General features: G+C 40.3%; 1 long non-coding RNA gene across 1 annotated transcript in view; it reads right to left on the bottom strand.

Moving 5' to 3' along the window:
- The window catches only part of LOC116217103, an 89,937-nt gene extending 76,641 nt beyond the window's left edge, over positions 1 to 13,296 (bottom strand). Inside the window, exon 1 of the long non-coding RNA XR_004161093.1 lies at positions 13,116 to 13,296. This is a non-coding gene — a long non-coding RNA (uncharacterized LOC116217103). The remainder of the gene's footprint in view (positions 1 to 13,115) is intronic.
- Between the last annotated feature and the right edge of the window lie 325 nt (positions 13,297 to 13,621).

Genomic DNA, 13,621 nt, shown 5'->3' with positions numbered 1-13,621 from the left:
CTTTCCTTTGTGTAACTTCAGAAAGGTGGAACAGTGCAACTTTTTTCCTGGGGAAGAACATGGGAAATAAGTATATCTGTCCTTTTAAAGGAGGGCATTTGGGGATATATGGATTTGACCAGTTGTCTTATAGCACTGACATTAAATACTCAGCACATGCAAGCACCTGCAAGGGTACCCTAGTAAACATTTAACAAAGGGATCTTGTTTCTTCCCCTTCCTTTGTCTACTACTATATTTATGAAACTAATTACATTTTTCAGCTAGAAGATCACTGTTTTCCTTCCAATTCCCTCTCCAATTTGAGCCCCGGGCATATGCACCACACCACACAATTAAAACAGTTAGCACAACACCTGGATTACAACTCTGCAGTCAATCAGAGGCCATGTGTTACATTATTCTAAGCCTAACCCTAGCCACGCATATATTCTCACCTAAATGCAACCCTCTGCAACAGAAAGCACAAAAGCTTTCAATATTTCTTTCTATAGAGAGAGAAGTATGCATTACACAAACTCCAGTATTTCTGCACTGAGCTTTAGTGGACAGTGGCTCAAAATGCTCAATTCTCAAACAGACTTGATGGCAGATATTTAAGAAATGCTTCTTAAAGCTTTGAGCATCTGCAACTCTTCATGAGAAACCCATCCTGAGGGCATTTCCTGCCTGTGCCTGAAGCTTCTTGCCTGAGTAAAACAGATTATGAATTATTAATCTACATCTTGTGTGTGCATGCATGAAGGAGCATATATGTTAAGAGTCTATAGGATTTGTCTGTCAGTCTTATAGAATCATTTGCAATGAATATTTAAAATTTGAGGTTATTCTTTTAGGTACTTTATTAAGATAATTATCCTCCAATCTTTTACTGAAACAAGTTACAATCACATAGCATTCAAGTATGTTTCTTGGTAAATTATTATATTTATCTGCATTTCACATTAAAGCACTACTGCGTTCTAAGTATTATTCAAAACAATGAGGAAAAGGATGAGGCCTGCTCCAGAGAGACGACAATTTCAGCCTTTCCTTTTGAAGTAAGCTCCACAGCTTCTATGAGGAAATGATAATTCACAAGAGTGACTCCTGCTCAGCAGGGTTCTGCTCCAGCTCTTCACAACTTGTATGGCCATTCTTCAGTCTGGAGCAGAGCACCCTGACCCTGACTGCTAAGGACATGATGGCACGCAAGAATACCTACAATCCCAGCAGCTCAGATCGTTTCATCTATAAAGCCATAACTCCACCCAACAGAGAGACAGAGGGATTGTAAATAATAATCCATCATTCCTGTCAAGTTGTTTTATTCCAAATTATCTATTTATTTCAAACTGTTTTTCTCCTATCCTTAAGAATCATTGTTTTTTATGTTAGGCTTCCATTTTATTTTATTATTTAGAAGAGCTCTAAGAGTGTTTTTAATTATAATTTGTGGAAGAAAATATATGATATTGTTGCAGACCCCCCTGGAGCATTCTCAGGGTGGTTTGCTTATAAATCAATTTATTGAGGGCTTAATTGTGCAACCCCTCTCTTGCAAGCCCTTGCTCATCTGAGTAAGTTCAGGGAAACTTCCCAGTGGGTAAGTACTCACCAACATGTGTGTGCAATCTGGCATTACATAAATATCATTCACATATTTTGTGGTCCAATGTATTTCCAGTATTTGCAGTGTGCTAGATACAGTTTAATAGTAAACATCTGTTCAAAATGATTTATCAAATTGTGGGCCAGTTTCTAACATCTTGACTCCTGCAGAGTGGTACCTAACTCCTTGAAGAGTCCCTTTGAAATGAGAATGAGTCACACACACTGGAAACGTCTCAGAGTCCAGCCCTACAAAGCTGAGGTCCACCAAATACCAGCCCAGTACAATATTTAAACACATGCCTGATTTTAAGCACATATACATAATGCCATTCTCTTCAGCAAAGAAAACAAACAACAACAACAACAAAATCAAGTAAATGCTTTCTTGGTGCTTAACCTTGCAGGGTGCTGATTGTTATAGAGGTGTCAGCATCTAATTAGAGTTACACAGAAACTTAAGTAATTTTTTTAATTCCGCCTTGGTCACCAACACCTTTCATATTGACACCACTCAGGAAAAAAAACTATTTCAAAGCAGATTTATCATCCACAAGTTCAGCTACAAATTAAGCTGTGGATTACTTGTTTTGTATCACATATAGAGGGTTGGCATAGGACTAACAAACCTTGTAGATTGGGAATCACATTCATCTAAACGTGCAGAGAAGTTTTTTCTCAATAAAACTACTACATTCACAAATGCTGTGGATGTGTATATATGCATATAGACTGAGACATATTTTCTCCCTGTATCTCTGCAAACAAATCCAAGTCTTGCTTGCTCCTATCTTGATTTCAGCTAAGCAGATCTACTCCACCATGCCCCATATGCAAGGACAGGTATGCCTTCTGAATAATTTAAATATCTCTTATAATAACAACCAGTCATACAGGAAACTGCTCTCCTATCCATTGGTTCAACAAAATCTCTCTTTTCCACTGGATGTTAGCAAGAAAAAATAAACGCAGACTAAAAAAGAAAGAGGCTGACACTTGGGTTAGTTATTATCCAGCAAGCTCACTGAATAAGCAGTTGTAATCTCATTCTGTCCTTCTGCTAGTTTATAGGTTAATGTCCCATGCGCACCCATTCCTGTGTGATTACTAATTGATTTCACAGAGTATGATTAACAGAAGTCAGGCAAACACATTTGCTTGTTACGGAGCATATAGTTGATAAGATGCTCTGCAATAAGAGACCTACACAGTCCCCAACAAAATACAGCAAGACACGTATGAAAAAAATGAAAATTTAACTTTTAGTGATAGTGACTGTGTGTAGAGCCTGCAGCAGTCTCAACCCTCTGACCTTGCTTTGTGAACTACAAATGACCTCACTGAAAAACAACAGAGACCTTTTCTTGCTCTAGGCTGTCTCTTGATTGTATCTCTTCCTCGAGGTTACTGTAACTGCTCTTTTCCAGGGGTTGGGAAGGAAAAAAAAAAAAAGAAAAAGAAGCAGAGTAAAAACACTTAGCCGAAGACCCACAGGCCCCCCAGGCCCGCTTCTTCCTCAGTTCTACCATCACTCTATTAATAACAGACAACGTTTTCATTAAACGATGCACTTTCTCGCTCCAGGATAGACTTGAGTTTTCTGTACTGATCATTATAAGAGTCCCAAGAGGGCTCCTACAACCACACTGTCTTCACAACAGAGACAAGAACTATCAGTTCCTTCACAAACCATACACTGCACAGATCCCAAGAGTGAAAGAGACCTAATCACCCCAAGTGAAAGAGGTACGGAGCCTAGTTATCAAATTCCACCCTATAGGATAAAGGCATCCTCTCATTTAAAATTCCTGTATAAGATCTTCATGGATAAAAGATTTCTCCAAGCTGCCCCTGAAAGGCAGAACGCTGCTTCTCTTGCATGGCAATTACCCTCGCTTTATTTTATTTTAAATGGAAGAAACCTCCCTAATCATATCCGATCCTTTTTCAGCTCCGAGTCAGTTGCTGCATTTAGGGAAGTTTAATTTTTGAAGCAGCAACTTTCAAATAAGGGTAAATTATTCTTTTTAAGATTCTTCTCTCCCCTTAACTACGAACTGCATAGATAAATTTAAGCCTACATTAGGAAAGCCAGTACGTTGTGCAAGGGGCTACAAAAAGACAGGGTGATACCCCACCCAGTGCTCTGAGGAGTTTGCAATCCAAGGAAACATTGCATATCCCGCACCTGAAGCAGCAGCCACCATTTCTCCCATTCACAAAGGGTAGCATCTTGCTCAGTACACTCTCGTCAAAAGTTACAATACTCATTTCGTAATTCTTATAAAAACTGGGTGAAGAAATAAAATGACAACTTGAACACGGAAGTAAAACTTCCGTGACTTAATAGGAAATTCCTCCAAGTTCTTCATCAGAGCACTTGCAATTAGCAGAAACATTTCTGGAATACTACTCAAAATCTGGTTTGTATACCATCAGATGATAACTGAAGATACTTGAGTTAGTTCTGCTAGCATCACATTAGTTTATACTTTGAAAAAGCTCAAGGATAGATTCCCACTCAGAAAATAATGAAAATTTTACAATTTCAATGAAACATTTTGTTTCCAAGAATGATGACTACCTAAAATGTGCCCTTGGCATCTGGAAACAGACTGCCTTTCCACTGCCACAGCTAATGTCAAAGCTACAAGCATTTCTAAGCTGACATAGGGAAGCAAGGCTTCACTTTTTGGGTGGGTACATCAAGAGATTTTCAGAGCAAGACTGTTCACCACAGTATCCACAGAAAAACATGTATGCCTTTGAAGAAGGACTTCCCTGCTTAATGGTACTTCCCATGTTAGGACTAAGACAGCAGCCAAGAACTTGCTGACAGCATGTGCACCAGCACTAACCAAACCTTCCCTCTCTGACAACCACCTTTGATCAAGTCCCAGTCTACAAAAAAATACATACTCTAGATCTGTAAATGTCGGTACGCCTTGGAAATCTATATGACATAAGCTTTTGCCTAAAAATCAATTCTGAGTTATGATTTGATTAGCAGAAAATTGCTATCACATTTGTTTCTACATTTGTCTACCTCATGTCCTTTTCATTCATAGGCTGGCCGATTTAAGCTTTCTTTAAAAACTCCCTAAGAAAGTCTGTGACATTAAAATGTCCTTTGATGCTCTTTCACTAAGCAGTGAATATTAACAGTTATGGTGACCCTGTTCCCTAATGTGTCTCTGTTGGATCAATAGCAGTTAAGTGCCACTGTTTTACAATTAAAAAGGGGATCATTTTGAATTTAAAAGCTCATAGCTAATTTTCTTCTTGGCACTTAATAGCATAATTCATTTTTGAAAAACCACGTAGGGAAAGCATATACTTTATTCCTCATTGGAACCTCACTATGGCTGGTTTCAGCACTCATTACTGCATTGTGTACAACTTCTACAAGGTCCAGGCAAGATGGCCACACAGCAAGAAGTGCCACATTGCTCTTAAGCATGACTTTGGTCCACAGGCAAGTAGAAGAACCACCTACTGGTTTTGTACCTCCCTGAACATTTTTCTGGTGTTTCGTTGTTAGTCACTGTTTTATGCATGCACCTTCCTGCGAGACAAGGCCATAGCTCTTCACAGGCCAACAAGATTCCTTGCTCCACTTGAAGAAGCCAACAGGCAGGCAGAAGTGCCTGAAATCTGAGCAATCCAGTACTGTGTACAAAATAATACTGATAATTCAATACTGAACTTTCCACCTGTCAGAAAAGTCAATTCTCAATTATTTCTTCTCAATTATTTCATCATGTGAAATTGTTTTCTAATTATGCACTTGGGAACTGAACTGAGAGATTAATGAAAAGCCTACTCCCTCTCCCACAAATCTCCCACAAGCACCATGAGCTGCAGCACTTCCATGGCAGGAGCTAAGTGTGCCACTGCACATTACGTAGGCTTCAACTTTTTGCTGCCCTCATCGAGCCAACGCACAACCAGTCTTTCCTGCTCAGTTCATATGTGCTACAGGTACATCAAAACAGTTTATGCAGGACTTATTTGTGAAGGAACGTGTTTGTAAAGCATATCAAAATCCACACAACTGAGACCTCAGGCAGGTCACTTGCTCCATCTGACGGATGCCATCAGGAGCACAGGTACATCAATACAGAACAATGAACCTATCACTACTGGGTTATTCAGTTATCTCTATTTCCCCTGGAACAGGGATGGTGGCCTTGACCCAAGCTTACTGTTACACTTACACATGCAGACAGCTATGACTACAGACAGCATCCAGCAAAAGAGCAGAAAAAGCATAGAATTGTTCAATTGACTTAAGTGTAGATCTGTGGTAACACAGTTGTGAGATATCTGCAAATCCACAACTAGAAAGCTCACTTCTCACTCTGGGCTAAGGGTTACACCATCTGGCCCCGATTCACAATTATTCCTAGGGGTCTTGAAGGAACTGTTGGTCTTGGAAGCTCCATAACCTACCCCAGCAAGACTACTTGTTAATTTATTGCATTCAAATTCAAAGAGCCTCAAATCATCCATTTCACCCATACAAACATTCACACACGGTCCTGTATTCCAACTCCAAGACAAAACGTCCTACCATACTTCTATTTCTTACACACAAAGCTGGTTGTTTTGGAACATGCTCCCAGAGTACCAAAACATTCTGCATGTTTAATTATTAATGCCTGCACTGCAAGCAGACAGATACTGGTTTTCCTGACCCTCCGTGCTTAGAAAGAGAAATGAAGGAAAGTAGGAACTCATGTAGTTTTCAACAACTGCAAAGCTTCACAATTAGTTCTTGAAGCTGAGTTTTTGCAATTCAGAAATTCAGGAGGACCTCTCACCCCCAAACAATACCAACTGCTTTCAAAGTGAGCACAGACATGAAATGGAGAAAAGTTTAGGGCTGTACTAGAATGAAAGCTGGTATTTCCTGAACTTCAGCAAGCAGACATTTGACACAATAGCTAAGAGGGGAATACAGACACAGCAAACTGCATCAATATTGGGTTTTGTACGTGATTGCAGCTCCTGCTGGAACAGTAACAAGAGCATTAAAGCAGCCCAGTGCTGCAGAACCATTACCTGACTGTTTCAGTAACTTTGCTAAGAAGACTGCTCGCCCATTCCCCTTTTCCCCTTAATAATAAGTGAACTCTAAAAGATATTTACGGAAAACAGCTCTTCTGGCCTACAGCTGACACTGATGTTAGCAGACAAATAAGCCTTCCTCATTTACAGGTAAAAACTAGCTGGGGCTTTTAACGTAAAAGCCTATATTCATCCTGAATTAAATAAATTCTCTTTTAACAAATCACTGCTGTGCATTAGTAAAAAAAAATAACTAGAGCCACTGCAGTGTGATAAAGGCACATCAAACAGAGGAGATGTCCAGGTTAATGCAAGCTGGCTCCCTGGGGACACTCTCACCCAAATGGTCATCTCTGTAACCCAAGTCATCAAGGAACGAGGACGATGGAAATGGCAGTAGATCAGATTCTAACAAAGTATGCTGCTCTAACACGCCGCTGTACAACACAATTAACTGCTTACACCAGCCGTTGCCTTGTTTCTGCCGTGTTACACTTCTCACATTTCATGTAATAGAGTTTGCAAAGTGCTCCCAGTTTTCAATTAGTCATCCTTGCCCTCCCCTTACATTCATTTGTGCCATTCTGACCAGCTACTCTGTGGACTACTCGGATGTTAAGTCTCAGACAAAAAGTCTCCAAGTGTATTTCAGAGACACTGGTGGCAGTCCTGCTTTACTCTTTTCCAAAGCCAGTCATTAGATGCAATTTATCTTACGTACTTCTGAGGAATCAAATCAGGGATATAAGGTACCTTTGCTTTCCTGCTCTAGGTGTTCAAGAAATCATAACAAAATAAGCAGCTACCACTTCATCTGCAGAATAACCTTTCCATGAGCGTCCTTCTAACTATTCTTCAAACTACTGAGCTGCTGATCTCCATCACTAAATCTCAAACTACTGCTACATACTCTGCTTTTCTTTGAAGTAAACTTATGTAACTGCATAAAGATTAAAAAATAAAATAAAATCAAAGACCCAGGAGTTTTCTCCCCTTCATGCCTGCAATGAACACACCATCACTTTTGGCTTTTTTGTGTAATTATCCTTCTATACGCTTACATACCTCTGTGAAACGCATACCTTCTAGGACAGGAGAATGAAGTGAAGCACTCTATAGACTTGGTTTTCATTAGGCACTGATTTCTTTTAAGCACCTGCAAGACTGCCAGCCATCACAGAACATACTATATATATTCTAGGACCGCGCTGCCATATTTATAATCTTGATACTGCACTGTAACTTGGAACAAGCTCATGTAATACACCATTGCCAACTTTCTGAAAGTTATGGAAGGTTCATGTCTAAGATCTGGTCACTTACTGAGAAGCAGTTTATAGGCAAAATGCAGACTGCATTTGGCTCAACAGGTCATAGCATTGGCTCATAAGCTTCAGAAGACAAGAAATTTTGAAGCAAGTCTGTATCAGTATTCCAGCTTAGTTGTTGGGTTTTGTTTTGTTTTGTTTTTTTAAATACATGTCAACTCAGAAGTCTTCCAGCATATGAACATCCCAGACCACGGAACAAGAAATACTTTATCCACAAGAAAAGCCAAAAAGACCACAGATGCCACTGTGGTTCACAATCATTTATTTTCAGAGTTTTGATGACAAACAAGCCAAAATAATGTCACCAAACCTAACTTTATGACAAGACAACAATTAATTTTAATTGCCTGATATAGAAATCAAAGAAGAGAGGATGCATCTCCCTTGCTTTTTTCTGCCACACATTTCTGACACAACATTAGATGAAGAAAAGTGAAAATTACTATTTCTAGAACTTTCATGCTACATAAACATCTGTTTGGAATGTAGTTTAAAACCTTATTTTAGTAGGTACATTTAGTCATGTTCTGTCTTTGTATCAGGACCATGCAGCACGGCACAGGATCCCTTCTGGCAAACACAAGAAAAGCTTGAGTATCTGGTCTACTTCTGGAAAGTCTCTGTTCCAAACAAGTCACCCTTTGCTTGGAAAAGCAATGAACTGAAGCTGATTGCTCTATCAGGAATCTGAATCCCTGAGTACTGACATTTTACCAGACTTCTGCTCACGCTGATGGTGAATTTCTTCTCAGGATACTTCCACCATCTGGAATCCCCCAATCAGGGTACATAGGAATCTGGCTGTATCAGTTATACCTGGAAATCAACCCCATTCTTACATGCGAAGTGTAAACAAAAGTATCAGTTGGAGGAGTCTGACCTCGACTCCTTGCTAGCATTCCAATGTCTGGAGAAAGAAAGACATTTTTGGTCCCATGCATTTTCAAAACACCCAAGAAGGTCTGAGATACCAACCAAGCTGCAGACCTGATCTGGAGGCCAGAGGCTCCCCTGCTGATTTTGTGGATTTGGATCAGGGCCACAAAGAAACAACAATTCTTCCAGCTCGCATTAGAAGACAATTGCCATTTGTAGGCAATGTGCAAATATTCACAGGCTTTACTACACCGAATCCAGTAAAGTTTTACTCCTTACTAAGTTATTGCAATGTTTGAAACCGAGCTACAAGATTTTAATTAAATATCAGTAAATTCCATATGGCTCCCAGGTGTTCTTCAACCTGCTCCCTGGTCTCCCTTTTTCCCTTCACCAGCAAAAGAAAAAGGGATCTGGATTTATACACAGAGATGCCCTTCGTTCAGCCGCCATCCTGATATTATTGTATCCAGCGCTGCAGACCAAGGCTGGGACTTCCTGCACAGTATGGGCCCGGCTCTGCTTTCTCGTTATACTGCATTTGCAGATGTTTCCAGGAAATTTGCTCCGGGCAGGTGAAGAAAAGGAGTAAGCTTCTTGGCTTTCTATATATTAATCACTACTCCCTTGTCCCAGCATCCACATGTAACTCATTCTCCATTCAGCCCCAGGATGCCCATGGTTCAAAACAGGCATGAAGTCGGTCAGGATTTGATACTAGACCTGGTTAGGTTATTTTTAAGGCACGTTTATTGGTTTTCTTTCATTCAGTTCATCTAACCACACAAAATGTTCAAGCAAAGCCAACATTCAGATGCATCAATTTCAAAATCACATCCACTATTTTCTTTTTATTTGTTTTCAAAATACTGCAGGGCAAAAACAATCCCAGTTCACATCTTAGTTAGCTCACTCATGCTCGACAGTATCTTTGTAGAAGGAAAACAAAAAAATTAAGAATTAATTTGATTTAGAGATGCTTGCCCATTACAAGGCAACACAAATTGTGCCATTCCAGCCTGGCTCTTCATACAACACCAAAGAAAGCCTCCAAGCTTTCTCAGTCAGTTTCTTCCTTACTTTAACTTCTCCCAACTTCTGCTTGAAAGCCTGGTGGCATTTTCATCGCTACATTTAGAACTGTTTTAAGCAAGTCACCACATCACTGCCCAGAAAAATCTTGACACTAATGCCCACCACTTACTGGGCTGTGTTCAACTCTTGTCTTTCACTGCTCTCTTCCTCCCTTAGAGTGTTTCCTGAGAAGTAATGCGTTTTCACACGTCACACTCCTAAATTACCATTCAATACACTGCTCGTTCAGCCATTAAAATTTTTTAAGCATATATAGGTAGGTGACAGTTGTCAGGGGAGAAGACCATTTCCTTCTTTTGGTCCTTTAAGCTAGATTTGATACCACACAATTCCCTAAATATGGATATTTGCCATGGCAACAACTGCAGCAGAGTTTTGCAGAACTCACCCTTTAAGTGGCTTAATGGATATGGTATTTATACCCTTTCTGAAAATTTAGCTTCAGTGACACATTAATACAAATATAAATGGAGCAAATATTTGTGTGCTTATTGGGAATAACAAAGGCACGTTTATCTGATACACACAGAAAAGACATTTTTGAACCTCATTAATACATGAGTAGAAGTCAATGGAGGAAAATGGATCTTGTTAACTAGCTTCTTGGATACCAATAAGCATCTCATTTGCCTTAAACATATCAACCTAGCAACACTATTTATTCAATATAGAATAATCAGTGACATTAGAGAACCTCAGCATTGCACACAGAGGAATGATTAATCTATTATTCATTCCACAATAAAGACTCTGAGGGATTTACCGTATGAAAAGTGATATTCAGAAAAGGAGACAGTATTTTTTTCCTGACCTGTATGGGAATTCCTGTCCCGTGGGATGAATTCCATTGAATAATATTGAATTATTATTATTATTTTTTAAGTTCCTTTCCTTTCTTCAAGGAATGAGGCATTTCCAAGGACTAAAGCACTGATACGTGGCACAGACATACAGGTTCTGAGACATCTGCAGGTACATTTGTGGTCAAAAGCAATCCAGTTTATAGAAACCCTTACTGCATCCCAGATCCAAGAACTTTGCAGAATATCTCTATATGCTTCAGCATAAGCTAACATTAGCTTACTAGTTCTCAAAACATTCAGCCAACTACCCCCTCAAGGGCTAGTAAGCAACTAGATTCCGCACCTGCTTTACATAGTTCAGATACATCCACTAATTCCCTTCATTAACTGTTAAATAATTATTAAGAATCATTCTGCTTACTCTGCAGTAACAGAGATGGCCAAGCTACAACACTTCACTAATCTAGTCCAGTCACGCCCATGAGCAGATGCACAGCTGTGTGCTTAATTGGTGTCAAGGTGGCACCTGAAAAGCAGTTGCTTGAATATAGATTTAAATAACAGACAGGTGACTTGCAAGATCTACTCATGTGTTTGTGGGGACTGATTAAGATTCTGCTATTTCAAAGACCAAGACTTTTTTTAGTTTCTTTCTTTCAGTAAGTTTCTTCCAAAATATATGGAACATTAAAATCAAGCAGAAGTTTTGCCTAACTAAGCATCAAGTAAAAATTACAGAACTGGGATTTAGATCATGAAAGTGTCTAAAAGGCAACTTTTTATTTGATTTTGAAATGTAATTGAAAGTAAGAATAATGAAGATAACTTCAATTACTTTGGAATGGCCTTCTGCTCCTTGCAGGGTGTGCAATGATTAACTCGTCTTCTACAGCATTTCATTTTTTTTTTCCCCAGGAATCACTCAGTATGAATCATTTGTTTTAGCAAAGGTATTTGTACTAGAGGGAAGGAAAGGTGCAAGCCTCTTCCTCAGCTTACCCACCCACTCAGCTAATCAGCTTTCCTGTGCCCTGCCAACAGAAAATCGAAGAGAAAATTGCAGAGGAAGATTCTTCCCACCAGCTCTGAACAATTTAGCACAGCAGACAATGAAGACAACAGCAACTTCTACCATTCTGGCTAGCATGACACAAACCTTAGGTTCTACATCACTAGTATACTGGCTTCAACATACCCACGACTGAACTGGGCAAATACCAAGATGCACATTTATGGACATTTAGGGAACAGTCACAGCTGACATGGTTGGACTTTGAACAGGTAGGTCTCTCAGTACATTTATTTTCATTTCACTGCTCATTTTGGAAGATACAGCCACATGGGCATCCTAATAGAGTTGTGAGTTACTCTGCTATCTTAAAATACACTGACACCAGTAACTGGACTCAAAACAATAGAAGTTTCTCTCCTCAGGAGCTCTGTATTCTATCACCACCCATTACACATGTGCAACTTAAAAGAACCCCAAGACTGCAAGAAAAAAAATAAAAACAAACTTGTTTTTTGATGATTGAAATAAGACTGCTGATTCATTTCACAGTGTAGTTTAAATTATGCAAAACTCGGAGATATGTAAGGCATAACGAAAGGAATAACAAGGCCTTTACTTAAATTCACAATCCATTTCAACTGAACTGAAAAATCCTATTGCAGAAGAACAATTTCACGTTCTGCTAACATAACATCACAACCTCAGTACATAGGATGCCAGAAAGCACCACACAGCAAACAGCTGGAGCAGCATGTTATTTTAGACCTTACACCTGACTGTGAAAATAATGAATATTAAGAAATGAGTACTCGTACTTATCTACAGTTCATCATCAGTGACAAGAAACAAAACATCTGCACCTGAACATTACAGTTACATACTAACAAACGACGTTTTTCCCTCTGTTCATGCCAACAACAGCATTTGCTTTAGACCCTTCTAACAGCACATTTCAGAAACTCTGCTGTTACTCAGCCCACAGCAGAGTAATCCAACCCATCAGGCCACTGTTTCTGTAGGACAGAGCATTTTTGTGTCACCATTCTCCCACTCAGCTCACAGCAGGGGCAAATCAAACGACAGAGCAATAAGAAGCAGAAGCATCCACCTTATGACCAGAAACACTAGTCCTCAAAACATTATCTAGATCCTTTAGAACGAGGCAGAAACATGGGCTGGAAGCAGCCCCACAGAAGCATTTCCTTGCCAAAGGGCTGACGGCAGCAGCACGCCCTGACCAGATACGCCTTCCCCCTTGGAGGGGAAAACCTCCAGCCCCATTTCCTTGGGCGAAGAACTCAACTCCACCTCCACACTCATCATGGTTTTGCCTCCTACCTGCTTGACGCTCTGGTTTGCTGCTTCCCAGGGTGTCCCAACTCCTTCTGTCTCTGATGAGCGTATTCCCTTGCTCCCGTACGCACACAGCAGCATTACAGCGTTACTACTCGGGAAGCCTCAGGCCTCACACTGCTCCCTCCTTCTTTCCCCTCCTCCCTATCAACCACGTGGCACAAAATGGCCGCCGCACTCCCCAGCACGAGCCCTAGGAGTGGGAAAATAAAACCTCGAGACTGGTCACGTGGTGGCGCTGGAGCCCTCTGATTGGCTGACCATATGCAGCGTGCCTCACTCGGTCGTGACGCCCCCTGAGAGCAGCGAGAGTGAAAGCAGGTCGAATCTCTGTTGGGACAGAATTGCGGAAAAGGTCCAAAACATTTAAATGGCCACTGTGAAAGTTGCAAAATTTAGACTCCAGCCCTGAAAGGTGTCTCTCATGTGCCACACGGATAGGAGGCAGGTGGGAGAAGGGTTCCTCGCAGAAGCTGTCGCTGCCCTTGCAG

Source organism: Meleagris gallopavo, chromosome 12, assembly GCF_000146605.3.
Source record: "Meleagris gallopavo isolate NT-WF06-2002-E0010 breed Aviagen turkey brand Nicholas breeding stock chromosome 12, Turkey_5.1, whole genome shotgun sequence".
NCBI classification, from domain to species: Eukaryota; Metazoa; Chordata; class Aves; order Galliformes; family Phasianidae; genus Meleagris; species Meleagris gallopavo.
The sequence above is the reverse complement of the archived record's forward strand: the minus strand, read 5'-3'. Positions and strand labels throughout refer to the sequence as shown.